At 41.6% G+C, this 14,849-nt stretch overlaps 1 protein-coding gene across 1 annotated transcript in view; it reads right to left on the bottom strand.

The window, feature by feature from the left end:
* Positions 1–14,849, bottom strand: part of PLXNA4 (plexin A4) — a 564,470-nt gene that overhangs the window by 31,573 nt on the left and 518,048 nt on the right. The window lies entirely within an intron of this gene.

Genomic DNA, 14,849 nt, shown 5'->3' with positions numbered 1-14,849 from the left:
CAGTTCCCTTCATAGTTGGGTGACAGGATGAAAGAATACTCTATTAGAGTCAGGAGATGTGGGCCTGACTCATGGCCTTGACATCAGTCTGACTTCAGACACATTTTTTTAATAATAGATTTTTATTCAAATCTTTTGTTTTTACATCCTCTAGATGTTTCCAGTATCCTTCCCCATCTTCCTTCCCAGACAGCTGTACCTTATAACAAAGGATTTTTTAAAAAGGGAGAAAAATATTCCACAAAGCTAATCAGTATATTGAAAAACAATGAAATCCCATGCAATGTTCTATATCTAGGAACCTCTATCTTTGCAAAGGTTTGGAGGGGTGGGGTGGGAGAATGTCTTCTCATATCTATTCTTTAAGACCAAATTTGTTCCTTATACTTTACATTCTGCTTTGAATGTTTTGAATTAGAAAGATATCTATCTATTGATTTATTCATCCATTTATCCATCCATCCATCCATCCATTCATTTATCTATCCATCCATTCATCCATTTATTTATTTATCAATTGATTTATTCATCCACTTATTTATTTATCAATTGATTTATTCATCCATTTATCTATCCATTCATTTATTCATCCATTTATCTATCTATTCATTTATTCATTCATCTTTCCATCCATTCATTTATTTGTCCATCCATTCATTCATCCATTTATCTATCTATTCCTTTGTTCCTTTATTCACCCATTTATTTGTCTATGTCTCTGACAACTATTTAGACTCTTATATAAACTCTTTGAGGGCAGGGACTGTTTCACTTTTGTCTTTGTATTCCCAGGACTTAGGATAGCATGTGGCCCATGACGGGTGTTGAATGGTAATGCTTCTGCGTAATTCTTTATCTTCTCTGTGCTTTGCTGAATATGGTTATAGGCTCCACACACACTGTAGCTTGATCACACAACTGCATCTTTTGCCTCCATGTATTTGTACATATCTTCCTTATCTCCATCTCACAGAATTAATCAAGCACAATTGAATCCTTTCCTAATCTCCTCAGTTTTTAGTACCTCTACCCCTTCAGTTTTCATCTATTTTTGTATCTATAGATGAACCTGTTGTCCTCTCTGGCTAGACTGGAAGCTCGGGGAGGGCAGGAACCATGTTGCTTTCTTTGTGCCCCCAAAGACTAACATACTAACATTAGCACCTGGCACATAGTAGGTGTTTAATTAAACTTGTTGATTCATTTCTCTTATAACATAGGCACATAGACTTTGAGTTGGAAGGCATTTTAGATACCACCTGGTCTATCTCCCTCATTTTTCCCCAATCATTTCAATATGTCTAATTCTTCATGATCCCATTTGGGGTTTTCTTGGTAGAGATATTGGAGTGGTTTGTCATTTCCTTCTCCAGCTCATTTAACAAACAGCTCATTTAACAAACATTAACAAATAAACAAGGTTAAGTGACTTGCCCAGGCTCAAGCAGCTAGTAAGTATCTGAGGTTGGATTTGAACTCAACTCTTCTTGACTCCAGACCCAGGGCTCTATCCACTGGGCCACCTAGATGCCCCCCTTTAATTTACATGTAAGAAAACAGAGGACCAAAGGATTAAAGCGACCTGCTTAAGGTAATACAGATAGTAAGTAGGAGAAGTATGTAGCCTCTTCATTCAAATAAGTGGCAAGGGCATAGCACTAAGAAGGCCAAGGATGTAACTTCTTAGTTCCATGGCCTGCCCCTCAAATAACCCTGGCAGGGATGCCATTGGCCACCAATGATACTGAGTGAAGGAAGTGTGGCTACATCGGCATGACTCATCCTCCTGGAAGAAAGCTCCATCTGCAAGTGTAATTGGTAGTGAGTCAGAACTGTTACCTTTAGGTATAAAACCCTGTATATTATTATGATATGGAGCCAGCATCTGCATCCCTGTAGTCACATTGTCTACACAAACACCTACACTGATGAATCACACATGGAGCACCATACGTATGTCCATGAGCCACATGCCAGAGACATCGGCAAGTGCACAAGGCACAGTTCATTTGGAGACATAGATATGTGCATTCCAGTCTATGGCGTAAAGTACATGGAAATACATGTGTTACCCAGATGAATACAAGCCACAGGAGAACACACACGTACACACACACACACACACACACACACACACACACACATGCACACACACACGCGCGCACACACACACACACACACACACCTCAGAATACACACACACACACACACACACACACCTCAGAATACACACACACACACGCACACACACACACACCTCAGAATAGCCTCTTAAATCCAAGTATAATGCATATTCCAGTCAAATGGCCAGAGAAATATGGCTTCCAGACCTATCCCATTCTTAAGCAGATGCAGTCACTTTCATACTTCAGATGAAGCAAAGGTACTTTTCAGAGTGCATTACGGTAATGGAAGTAATGACTCAAGAGATTAATCCTGGTGCTGTTATGGATTCAGCCCATGCACCAAGGAATCCATTTCCTGACTCACAGCCTCATTTTCCCTATTGTCAGAGCAGGGATGTGGATATTCTACTTTGCCCTGCCTTGGGCTAAGTTGTCACATTTGGGGTATTTATAGGGGTCCTGTCCCACCACTTCCTCTGCTTTCTATTACCTCTTGTATTTCAAACTGGCTACCAGACATCTCCGCTTTCCCTGTTTCTGCTAATGAAACTATCCTTCTCCTAGTCACCCAGGCTCAAAGTCTTGGAGTCATGACCTTGGATTTAGAGCCAAAAGGGACCTCAAGGGCTATCAAGACAATGGCCAAGGAAAGCCAAGAAATGAAATGACTTATACAAAGTCACCAAGGCAGCTAGCTAATACCCGGGATTCAAACTGGCTCCTCTGATTCCCAATCCAGCCAACAATCTTCCTATTGTACTATACTGCCGTTTAGTATAATGCCCTTATTTTATAGAGATGAAACAAAGGAGTCCTACCAAATAGAAGGGCCTTGCTCCATGTTGCAATGCCCAGCCAGTGCTCCTGTTGAGGTCAGGGCTCTTTTTGAATAGAAATATGGAAAGTACAATTACATGGGTCAAACAATTCCTGAATACCCTTGATGGGTTCAGCACCACCCACTTCTTGGGAATATTTTTCTCTCTTTAATTTCCACTGGGTCTCAAGATGCCATGATGACAATCCCTCACACATGTACTTCTTCCCCTGTCACCCCTACCTCAAGATGCCAGTAGATGTAGGGTCTGTCATTGGCTCCAGTTAACACATTTTCCATGAAGCACCTGTTTCTTATCTTCCCTCCTAAAATGCGTTGTGTCATAAGACTGAAAAGAGGCCACATGGTATATAACAGATGTGTCAAACACACGGGCCGTAATATAATGGGCCACACTCCTGAGTGTGGCAGAACCAGATTAAGATGCAACTGGAAAACGTGTAATAAAACAAAAACAAATATATTAGAACATTCAGTCCCATTCTTCATAACCCCATTTGGGGTTTTCTTGGCAGAGATATTGGAATGTTTTGCCATTTCCTTCTGAAGCTCATTTAACAGATGAGGAAACTGAGGCAAACAAGGTTAAGTGACTTGCCCAGGGTCACCCAGCTAAGAAGTGTCTGAAGTCACATTTGCACTCAGGACAGTGGAGTTTGACTCTAGGCTTGGTGCTCTAGCCATTGAGCCATCTAACTGCCAAATATAGATAATGTTAGTATGTATTTTTCTAAGTCAAAACATAACTTCTAAGTCAAGTTTGACACCGCTCAACTCATATAAACTATACATAAGGATCCCTGTGTGTTATATATTGACATGGAAATCCATACATGCATGTATGTTTCTTTTCCTTTTTTTCTAATACAATAACATGTTAAAATCAGATAGGAACAACATTTTAATCTGGTTTGGGCCGCAATCAAAAACGTTCATTGAGAATGTGTGGATATACTTTGATAAAGGAAGTTCTTCACCAAGAATTCCCTACATTGATAAAATCATATCTGGTTAAAAAAAAATCCTAAGATCATAGAATTAGAGCTATTGAAGACCTCTGAAGTCATCTGGTCCAGCCAGGAAACGGAGATCCAGACAAATGAAGTAACTTGCCGAAGGTCACATAAGGAGCATTTATTTACTTTACCCTTTGCCTCACGGCTATTTGCATCCTCTATATAAATGGGACCAGACAGAATAGATGGCAACGTATCATTGTGAAAATGTCGCTAGACTCAGAATCTGAAAACCTGGCTTTAAATTCCTGGAGCTGTTGTGTCCTCACCGCGATCCTGAGAAAGTCAGAAAACCTCCCTCAGCCTTAGGTTCCTCATCTTGAAACTGAATATAATAGCACTGGTGCTATGTCACAAGCTTGGGAAGAAAATGCTGAAAATGGTACATAAATGCATATTCTATTGTATGCAATTCAAAATAGTAACTTACCTTATTTTTACCATTTATTGAAAAATACAAATACACAAGAATGAAGTAGTTGGATACATATACACATACACAAACACATACTTAAATACACACACAGGTGTGTGTGTATACATATATTTACATGGGGGAAGGGGGAAGGGGAAAGGTAGTATAATGAATAGATTACTGGGCCTGGAGTCAGGAAGACATGAGTTCCAATCTGACCTGAGGCACTTATTAGCTTGTGTGATTCTGGGAGAGTCATTTAAAATCACAGCCTCAGTGACCTCATCTTTAAAATGGGATAATAAATAATAGCAGTTACCTCCCAAAGTGGTGAGGATCCAATGAGATAATATTCTTAAAGTATTTCACAAACCTTAAAATACTACATAAATGCTAGATATATTATTATTTATGATTATTATCCTATCCTCCCAACTAGATTATAAACTCTGTGAGGGCAGAGATCTCATTGATTTTATGTATTTGTTCCCCCAAAGCGTCTATCACAAATCTCTGTATATAGAGATTACAACACATATTTGTTGAATTAAATTTAATTGAATTCCCACTGCTACTGTATTAGTCTGAAGTTTCCCTACCTCTTGCCTAGCCTATTGCAATAGTTTCCTCATTGATCTCCCTATCTTGTCTCATTTCCTCCTCCATCCTCCATTACTTGCCAGATTAATTTTCCTAATGGACAAATATGATCATTTTACTCCAGTGTTCAAAAGTATTGACTACTAAGTAAAGTCTAAACTGAATAAAGTCTGGATTCTGGACAGCCTTGCATGCAAAGTTCTCAACCATCAAATTCCAATCTTCTTTTTTTTCCTAGCTATTGTGTTCCTAAAACTCATACTTGCAGTGCCTTTGCTCACACCTCTCCTTATCCCTGGAACCACTTTCCCTTCCCTGCCTAATCCCTAATACCATGGCCTCCTTGAAACCTTCCATCTCAGCCAAAAGGCATTTCTCTCTCTCCTTGGCACCTTCACAACTCCCTTTTATTCAGCCCCCTCCATAGTCTATTTTGTATTGTGGTTATTTGTGTATCTCTATCATTAGAGCAAAAGTGACTTCAGGGCTGAGATCACATTTTATTCATGCTTGTATCTGTTCCATTGCTTATGACAGACCTTTGTACCTAATTGGGACCTAATAAATATTTGTTGACTTGTTCACTAACTGCAGCCCTTGTCTGTGAGAAGCTCAAAACACATTCTGGTTTGAGGGAAAATAGCCAGTACTGCCATCCCCGCTGTGTAAATTGGTTATCTCACGAAAGGAAGGTAAGTGACTTTCCTATGGTCACAAAGCAAAACAATGTCATGTTTGCAATTAGAATCCAGGTCTCCTGCATCCTCCTCTCCCCAAACCCTGCTCTGTGGTGCCTTTTTGCCATTCACTTTTGAGATCAGTGTTGGCTATGATAATGAAAATATGAAGACGACATCCGTGCTCGATGGACCAGATGGAAAGTCTCAATAGGCCTTTAGGGACCACTCATCATTTAGCCTTGCGGATGGTAAAGCTGTTGGAATTGACTATGGTCATTAGGACTTCAGGTCAGTTGGTATGATAGGAAAAAGGAGGAGAATTGGCTACACTGAGGCAGCTGGTGACCAGTATATTTAAAAACAAATAAAAACTCATGTAAGAAAAGAAGGATCAGCTAGGCTCAAGCTGACTATGAACATTATAGCAAGGGCAGTTGAGGTTATAGTGAGGATGCCAGTGTTACCCCCAGAACCCCTCATCTGATACTGGTGAACCATCAAAGATGGTATGGTACATTAAAAAAGAAAAATCTACCCTCTTAATTCCCCCACTTGTCTGAAAAGACATGAATGTGTCAAGAATTTGAAGAGGTATTGTAGTATATAGAGCAGTCCTAGCTATACCACTTGCTCATTATTTGACTCATGTCACTTCTTTGTATCTTCCTTTTCTCATCTGTAAAATGAAGGGGTAGAAGAGAAGGCCTCTTGGGTCCCTCTACATCTATGACCTCTAAGAACAGTGGTGTCACATTCAAATAGAAGTGGATCCCTGTGGCCACATATTGGTTTGACACATAAGTTATCTATATTTTATTGAATTTTATTTATTTTGTTAAATATTTCCCAATTATATTTTAATCTGCTTCCAGGTACTCTGGAGTTTTGTGGACCATGAGTTTGACACCTTTATCTACGATCCTTCTTAGTTCTAATGTGCTATGGTTCTTTGATCTGATGGTATCTGGGGCAGAGGAGAGTTCCAAGGTGGAAAGGGTTCCTATCCGAACAGTCCAGTGAAAACTCAAAGGATTCTGGAACATATGCCCAGGAACCTGAATGGTGACCTTGGCACCTATCCATGGGAGGAACCACAGCCTGAGTCTCTGATACTCTCCCTTCATTCAGTGGCCTGAGATGACGATGGCATGGTAGTGTTGTTTCATGGCTGAAGCCCAACACTGCTGGAAACTCATTACCTTCCATTAAAATGGTAACAGGGCTGGCTGCAGTTAGATAGGGAAAGTGCCAAGCAAGGGGGGACTCCCTATAGGTGGGCAGCTACCCCTTCTCTGCCTGATCAATGTAATGACAGCAAATCTCAGCAGGACCTGGAGGGAGTCCATATGGCGTGGTGGACTAAGCAGCCATGTGTAGTGATATGGGGGCACTGAATTCTAATCTTGATTGTCCTGTTAAGTAAATAGGAGTCATTCAAGTGTGTTCAGGTCCTCTTCTGAAAAAAAAATAAGGTACACAATGCTGACTTGTCCTTTAAAGGCTTATAATGAAATGAGATAACTTTTGTATGTTAAAATAGTGCTATAGATCAATGGATCTGTGACTTGATTTTTTTTTTCCCCTCTAGTACTAGGGATGGATTAATGCCAAAGCTGGCCACCCTTCTAGTCCTTGCGGTCCATGGCATGCAGACAGAAGAACAGAATTAGAGGAGCAGCCTGTGAGACTGAGCCTACCTAAGTTACTTGGTGGTTGAACCAAACCAATAACCTTGGTCTATGAGGTATTCTAACTAGTGAAGCTACAGCCACAGACTCCTACACAGGTCAATTATCTGAAGTACTCAATAACACCACCTGGTGTTTGCTTTCTAAGTAGGCCAAAGCTCCCTCATTGACGCCTTGGGTGGAATTATTCTTTTTCCATAAAAAGGAATGATTCTTTCCTTTTTATCACTGGGGAAATGGAGGAGGCAAGCTGTGGGGAAAGAGAGAGTCATTGAATGTTCATGATGGAAAGGTCCTTAAGAGGTCTTCTGATTTCATTCCTTCATTTCACAGGTGAGGAAACTAAGGGAAATGACTGATTCAAAGTCACACAGCAAGTTAGTGGACAAATCAACAGTAAATTTTCCTTATTCTTCAGAGGCCATTCCTCTGCCCATTTTCCCAAACATTGCTTCTTCGCATCCCCACGCTGATGTCACATGGGACCATACTCTGAAGCATGGGAGCTAGCTTGAGTGGAGGCACTGACTGCCACTGTTCCTTGAGTATAGGGAGTGTGTGTACTCTGGGGTTAGTGTTTGGTACTTAAAAAAATAAAATCCTGCTGCTGAAATGGGCAACTCATTTTCCCATTTATTTAAATTAGAAGGAGATGTTCAGATGCAACAAGCAAGACACAAGTGAAAAAAATGAATGCCCGGGGCAGGCAGTGAGGAGACAGAGCAGGATGAGTCAGTGCGCAGTTGTGGCCACAGACAGCAGTCATGAGACAAATCCACCTACGTCAGCCTTCTGGTCCATCCTGACTTGTTCTCTCTGTTTCCTAAAGGGAATTTAGTGGGGAAGGCATGGAGAGTAGTAGAAATCAACCTAAATTTGGAGTCACCTGAGTTCACATCCCACTTCCAACACTAAATATGCCATATAACTCTGGACAAGTCTTTTATTCTGTGCCTCAGTTCCCTCATCTGTAAAATGAAGAGATTGGGCTAGGTGTCCTCTGAGGTTCCATTCTTGCTCTAAGCCTAGGACTTTCGGTCGGAGGATAGTATCCCACTCTGGTCTCCTAGGATTTGATAACATGCACACAGTTATTTCAGGCATTTCACTTTGTGAAATTTTCCAAAGAAAGGTATCCTGTGACTTTAGCACAGCGTTTAAAAATTAGCGTTTTGGAGTTTAGAAGCAACATGATCAAGTGGAGAGAAGGCTGTTCTTGCACTTAAAAAGACCTGAATTCAAGTCCTGCCTTGACTGTGGGAACCACTGGTGAGTCACTTCTGCTCTCAGTGCCTAGAAGCACTGTTGTTACTTGAGTTTTATAAGTGTGGGGAGAGTTTCCTCACTAGTATCTAGCATAACTGGATCTAGGATTTCATTGATATAGAAACTGCCAAATGGGGAAACTCACTCAAAAAGTGCAGTTAGTCACTTTCTCTGCAACTGATGGTCTTAGATTGCTGGACTGAAGTTAGGAAGACCTGAATTCAAATCTGGTTTCATATACTTACTAGCTGTGGGACTCTGGGCAAATCACTTACCCTCATCTTAACTTGCCTCATCTGTAAAATGGGGATAATAACAACACCTCCCTCCCAAAGTTATTGTAAGGATCGAATGAGATAACATTTGTAAAGTACTTTGCAAACTTTAAGGTACTACGTAAATGCTCACTACTGCTATCATTATAATTAATTATTACTATCACTGAGTTGACTACGTGTGTTCATCCTTCGCTGCCGAAGAAGACCATGCTAGCAGAGAAATAATGACATGACTTGCCCTTGACTTTGTTTTGAGTGAGGGAGGGCTGTGCAGGTCACCAGCCTCACTTCTCCTCCACAGCCATCTGAAGCCAGTGACTAGATATTCCTCAGGATGACTGGAAATGACCCAGGATGAGGCAACTGGGATTAAATGACTTGCCTCAAGGTCACACAGCTAGTGAGTGTCAAGTGTGTGAAGAGAGATTTGAACTCAGGTCCTCCTGACTCCTGTACTGGTGTTCAATCCACTGCATCACCTAGCTGCCCCAATTGAGTTGACTAGAGTACTTGCCGAGGTTAATGCAGCCATTATATGTAGTAGGCAGGACTTGTGTCCAAGTCTTGCTGGCTTCAAGGGTGGCTCTCCATCCACTATATCGCACACTAATATCTATGCCAATGAAATGACAAGTCAGAGGCACATAGATCCAGAGATAGACGGGGCCTCAGAGGCCACCTAGTCCAACAGAGAATGAAACTAGAAGTTAGAGTGACTTGCCCATGACCACACAAGTAAGCATCTCCTTGACAATAAAGATTGTTCTGTTTTTTTGGATTTACATCCCCCCACACCTGACATAGTGCCTGGATCACTGCAAGCACTTAACTGTTGTTGATTCATTTTTCAATTGTGTCCAGCTTTCCATGACCCCATTTGGGGTTTTCTTGGCAGAGATCCTGCAGTGGTTTGCCATTACCTTCTCCGGCTCATTTAGCAGATGAGGAAACTGAGGTAAATAGGGTTAAGTGACTTGCCCAGAGTCACACAACTAATAAATGTCTGAGGCCTCAATTGAGCTCAGGAAGATGAGCTTTCCTGACTCCAGGCCCAGCACTTTATCTACCTACATGCCCCAAGCACTCCGTATCTGCTTATTAATCTATCAGCGATGAGATTTGAATTCAGGCACTCTGATTCTACAGTCATCACTCCCTCTGCTTCTTGGTGTTATATGAGTGAGCTTATATTTTAACCCATGTGATCTGACTCCAAATCCTAGATTCTCCCTACCGCTCCATGCTGTCTCCTCTTTGCTTTTTATAAATCTTCCCTAAAAGAGATCTACACAGTCAGTCCCTGGTTCTTTTAATGTTTTGTGAATACCAGTGGGTTCTTAGGAGCTGTCCATCTGCCTACTCTCACTCTAGATATCAAACTAACCCACCTCCTTTCCCCAGTAATCCTCATTCTTAATGATCGATTTATGTCAGATCTGTGGGTCAAGTCATCATGAGTATTATGTTCTATCCTGTATACACTCTGACAGAGTAGGGGAAAGAAACTGTGTTTACTCCTCTGAATGAATGCTAACAAACTTTGGGCCATGTGGCTGTAGAGGGAAGGTCAAGGGCATCACTGGACATGTGTTGCAAGGGTTTATGGGAGGGGGCAAGAAGAAGGGTGTGGATAGTTTTAGTGCAGACTGGAAAAGTGGCTGGTAGAGTGATGAGGGGTCAGCAACACTGCCTTCTATTCTGAAGGACAACACATCCTCTCTCTCTCTCTTTCTCTCTCTCTCTCTCTCTCTCTCTCTCTCTCTCTCTCTCTCTCTCTCTCTCTCTCTCTCTCTCTCTGTCCTCTCTGCATGTGTATAGCTTGTTTAATTAGCCTTATGGGGCCCTTAGGCAAGGACTGTGTCTAATTTTATGCTCTGTGTGTTGTTGGTGTTCAACATATGCTTAATTATCATAACAGTAATGATAATAAATAGAACCCAGGCCTCCTAATTCCCAGTCCAGTGCTCCCTTTACCAAATGAGCTCCCTTAGATTCTCTGGCTAACGTTAAAATAGAAGCCCCCTCCCCTGGCTCCACAATGTGAGCAGAGGGAGAAAACCCTAATGCATTTGCTCAGGGGCAGAGAGGTAGCTTGGTCAATGTCAACCAGGAAAGTGTCATTCCTCAAGGGCTTTGTCTGAGGCCCTGGGAATGCTGTTGTGATAGCCTGGCAGATACTGCCAAGACAGGTGGGATGGAGGCAATCAGCTCAGAGATGACCCAAGGCATCAATTATTAGGAAATCCGAGTGACCTCCCCTGAAGCTCTCTTTACAGGTTATGCCTGCTCTTATTAGGTGGGGAAATTTCTATCAGCTGTACAGCGGTGGGAAATAGGACAGGGAAAGGACTGCAAACTTGGAGTCTGCCCCAGGGGCCCCTACTTCTACTGGCCCAGTTTTTGCCTTCTTTTGTTGAGGCCTAGGGCTCCACATCACTTCAGTTTTCTCTTCACCACTCCCACTGCACAGTTCTTCCCCCTTTCTGTATCATACTTCCATAAAGTTTAGATTTGAACCCCTGACTCGGTCTTCTTGTACCTTGATGACCTTTGGCATTTACCTTCTCTGAGATGAAATGAGGATATTGAGCCATTACCCCATTTCATGGGGTTCTTGTGAAGAAAGCACTTTGTAAACTCTAAAGTACTTCTACATGTCAATATTATTATTTCTCTTGTGATGATGATGATGGCGACCATGCCTTCCAGGACAGAGGAAAGAGGACATGGAATTATAGAAAGAACATTGCATCTGAAGTCAGTACACCTGGGCTCTGACCCAGGGTTCTGGAGTTTGACACAGACAACCTGTGTGACCTCTGGCAAGTCACTTCAGCTCTGGGCCTCAGTTTCCTCATTGGTAGAGTGAGGGGCTTGATGATTCATATAGTGTCTTTCAGCTCTGACTGTTGAGATCTCATTCTCATCTATACCCCTCTCTGAACCTTGCTCTAGACATGACAACTTGAGAACACTGGCCCAGATGCTTTATGGCGTCTCTTGAAGTGTTGGACGACCTATCCTCTGCATCATGCCCAACCTTCTCCTTGGGTTTGCAGGTCACTCCCCTCCCTGTTTCCACTGGGGAAACCTTGTCTTGGCTCTTGGGAATAACAGCTTCCTTTCTACCCTCCAAGTAGCTTCCATCCTCATTCCTTTAGAATCTACTGCTCAATCCTACTCATTCCATGAAGTATTCTTTTATTATTTGGGGATGGAGAGGCCCTTCTGATTTTTGCAAGAGATCATTTTTTTAAAAAGAAAGGTGATGGGAAGTCAAAAAATGAGGAGGAGAGAAAAGTCCTTATATGGCATTGCTTCCTGAGGGGGTGACTCTGCGAGGCCAGGAACCCCATTTCTTGTACATCTTGTAGAATCCTAAAATTGTAAGGGAACTGAGAGGCCTGCTAATCAATTGTACCCTCTTACAAGGGCTGTAAGATATCAAACACCAGCATTTTAAAGGGAGGTAAAAAAAAGGATATGATTCTCTGTCCTCTCTGTATCCTGTCTCTTTCTCTGTCTTTATATCATTTCATTAACATAGGGGCTTCTGTCTGTCTGTCTCCCTATCAGTGTGGACCTCTCATTTTACTAGTATAGGGAACTTTAAATATGGAATTTCCTTCCACCAAAACACACTGGCAATTCCTAGGTTACCTAACCTAAGAGAGTTGCTTGGAGTCCCTAAGAAGTTAAATAATTTGCCCAAAGTCATACCATATAGGTCAGAGACAGCACTTAAATCTAGCTTGTCCTGAATCCTGACTGACTTATCCATTAAGGTGGAGGTGAGATGAGATGTGATTGGTCAGTTTATTTTATTATTATTTTAAAACATACTTATGGTAGATATCTCCTGATGGGAAACTTTTCTTGAAATTCAGGTCTGAATTTGTTATGCAATTTAGCTTCTCAGAGGGTTGCCCCAAGCACTGGTTGAGTGACCTGCCCAAGGTCACTCATCCAGTTTGTTTTAGAAGCTGGATGAATATAGGTCTTCCTGATTTGAGGTTGACTTTCTGTCCAATACACCATGTTGCCTTCCCCAAATAGAAAATCATCTAAACTGGGATCTTTTTTTCTTACCAAAAATTCTTAAACTGGGCAACACAAAGTATTCTTTTTTTAAGTAACATTTTCCCACAATTATATGTAAAGACAATTTTAAACATTTTTTTTTAATTTTGAGATCCAAATTTTCTACCCTCCCTTCTCCTTCCCCCTCCCAGATGGAATGCAATCTGATATAGGTTATATATGTGAAATCAACATAAAATATTTTTTAAATGTTGAGCTGCTGCCAGACACGCTGTGACCCTACTCAGGACATAACTGTGTACAGAGAGACTAATAATGGATGACCGACCACCCCATGGCCTGGCGAGGGTCCCAGACCTCCCTGTGTTAAGTCAGGGAAGAGTTAAAAGGGAAAGTGGTGGGCTGTGGTGGGGAAGGAAGGAAGGTGACCCCGGCATTCATATGCATGGCACTAAATGAAAATTGCTAGCTTTGGCCTCTGCTGCTCCTGGCTGCCCAGCCTCCTGGCGCCCTGCTCCTGGCTCCAAACACAAAGGACAGACACACTCACAATCCAATTTGTTACACTTCCACCTTCCAGAGAGAGAGAGAGGTGAAATTAAAAAAAAATCCCATTATCTTTATCTGTTCTCCCCATCAGGAGCAGTGGTAAATGCAAACTGGGGAGACAGCTGCTGTGAACTCTTTATATTTCACTCAGAAGATAGTGTATCTTTTTATTGCATACAAGAATTACTTATTTAAAAAAATATATCCTTTCAGCATGACTTCAGCTGCAAGACAGAGAGAAGGAAGTTCCCGGGGCTATTGATAAAGCATTTGCATTGAATTTGAGGAGTCTCTGGAGGTCACTGCCACAAATACAGCCAAGAGAAAAAATCAGGCTTAAGATTTTTTTTAAAGGCTGTCACCATGCTGATGTGGCAGGCGAAAAGGATGCAGAGTCCGCGTCACTGCTCTTTCACTGTCTGGCTTGGTGGTTTGGACCAACTCACCCCCTTTCTCTAAGAATTCCAGATTCCTTCTTCATTTATCTCGAGGAAAGTATTAGGTGCATTCTTCTGTGGGAAGGATGATCATAGGAGCAGAGATTCCAAATTCAAAAGGACCTCAGATGTTCTCAATTCTTTCATTTTACAGATGAGGGAACTGAGGCACAGAAGTTAAATGACTTGGTGATGATGACATAGCCAGTAAATGTCCATGGAGGGATTTGAATTCAGGTGCTCTTACTCTAGAACTAATGTTCTTTCCATAGTAACACAATGCCTTCTTTTGGTGGACAAATGAAGGTTCAGAAATGAGAAGTCCTATCTACCAATATTGACCCAGGAACTAATTAGAAAGGTTTGAACCCAATCCTCAGACCACCTCTATGCCCAAGCATGATAAAGAAGCTGCCTAGGCCAGTGATCTCTAAACATTTAAAATCACACATTTATCAGTAAAAGAACTTTGAGTGCATCACCAAAATGCGTATATTTATTTATTTACAAATGTAGACACATATAATAATTGTGCACTTTGCAAAACTTACACAAAAATAGGAATTTAAAAGGATGAAATAAAAGTGAAATCATTGCCACTGTTCAATTGTTGTGTCTGACTCTTCACAACCCCATTTGGGGTTGTCTTGGCAAAGATACTAGAATAGTTTGCCATTTCCTCCTTCAGCTCCTTTTACAGATGAGGAAACTGAGGCAAACAGGGTTAAGTAACTTTTCCAGGGTCACACAGCTAGTAAGTGTCTGAGGTCAGATTTGAAGTCAAGAAGATGAGTCTTCCTGACTCCAGGCTCTATCCACTGTGCCACCTAGCTAGCTGCCCTTAAAGGTAAAGTCATTTGATCCTAAAATCAATAAGGAACCAGTAGAGTTATTAATCAGGGGAGTGACATAGTC

The sequence above is a fragment of the Notamacropus eugenii genome, chromosome 3 (assembly GCF_028372415.1).
Source record: "Notamacropus eugenii isolate mMacEug1 chromosome 3, mMacEug1.pri_v2, whole genome shotgun sequence".
NCBI lineage: Eukaryota > Metazoa > Chordata > Mammalia > Diprotodontia > Macropodidae > Notamacropus > Notamacropus eugenii.
The sequence above is the reverse complement of the archived record's forward strand: the minus strand, read 5'-3'. Positions and strand labels throughout refer to the sequence as shown.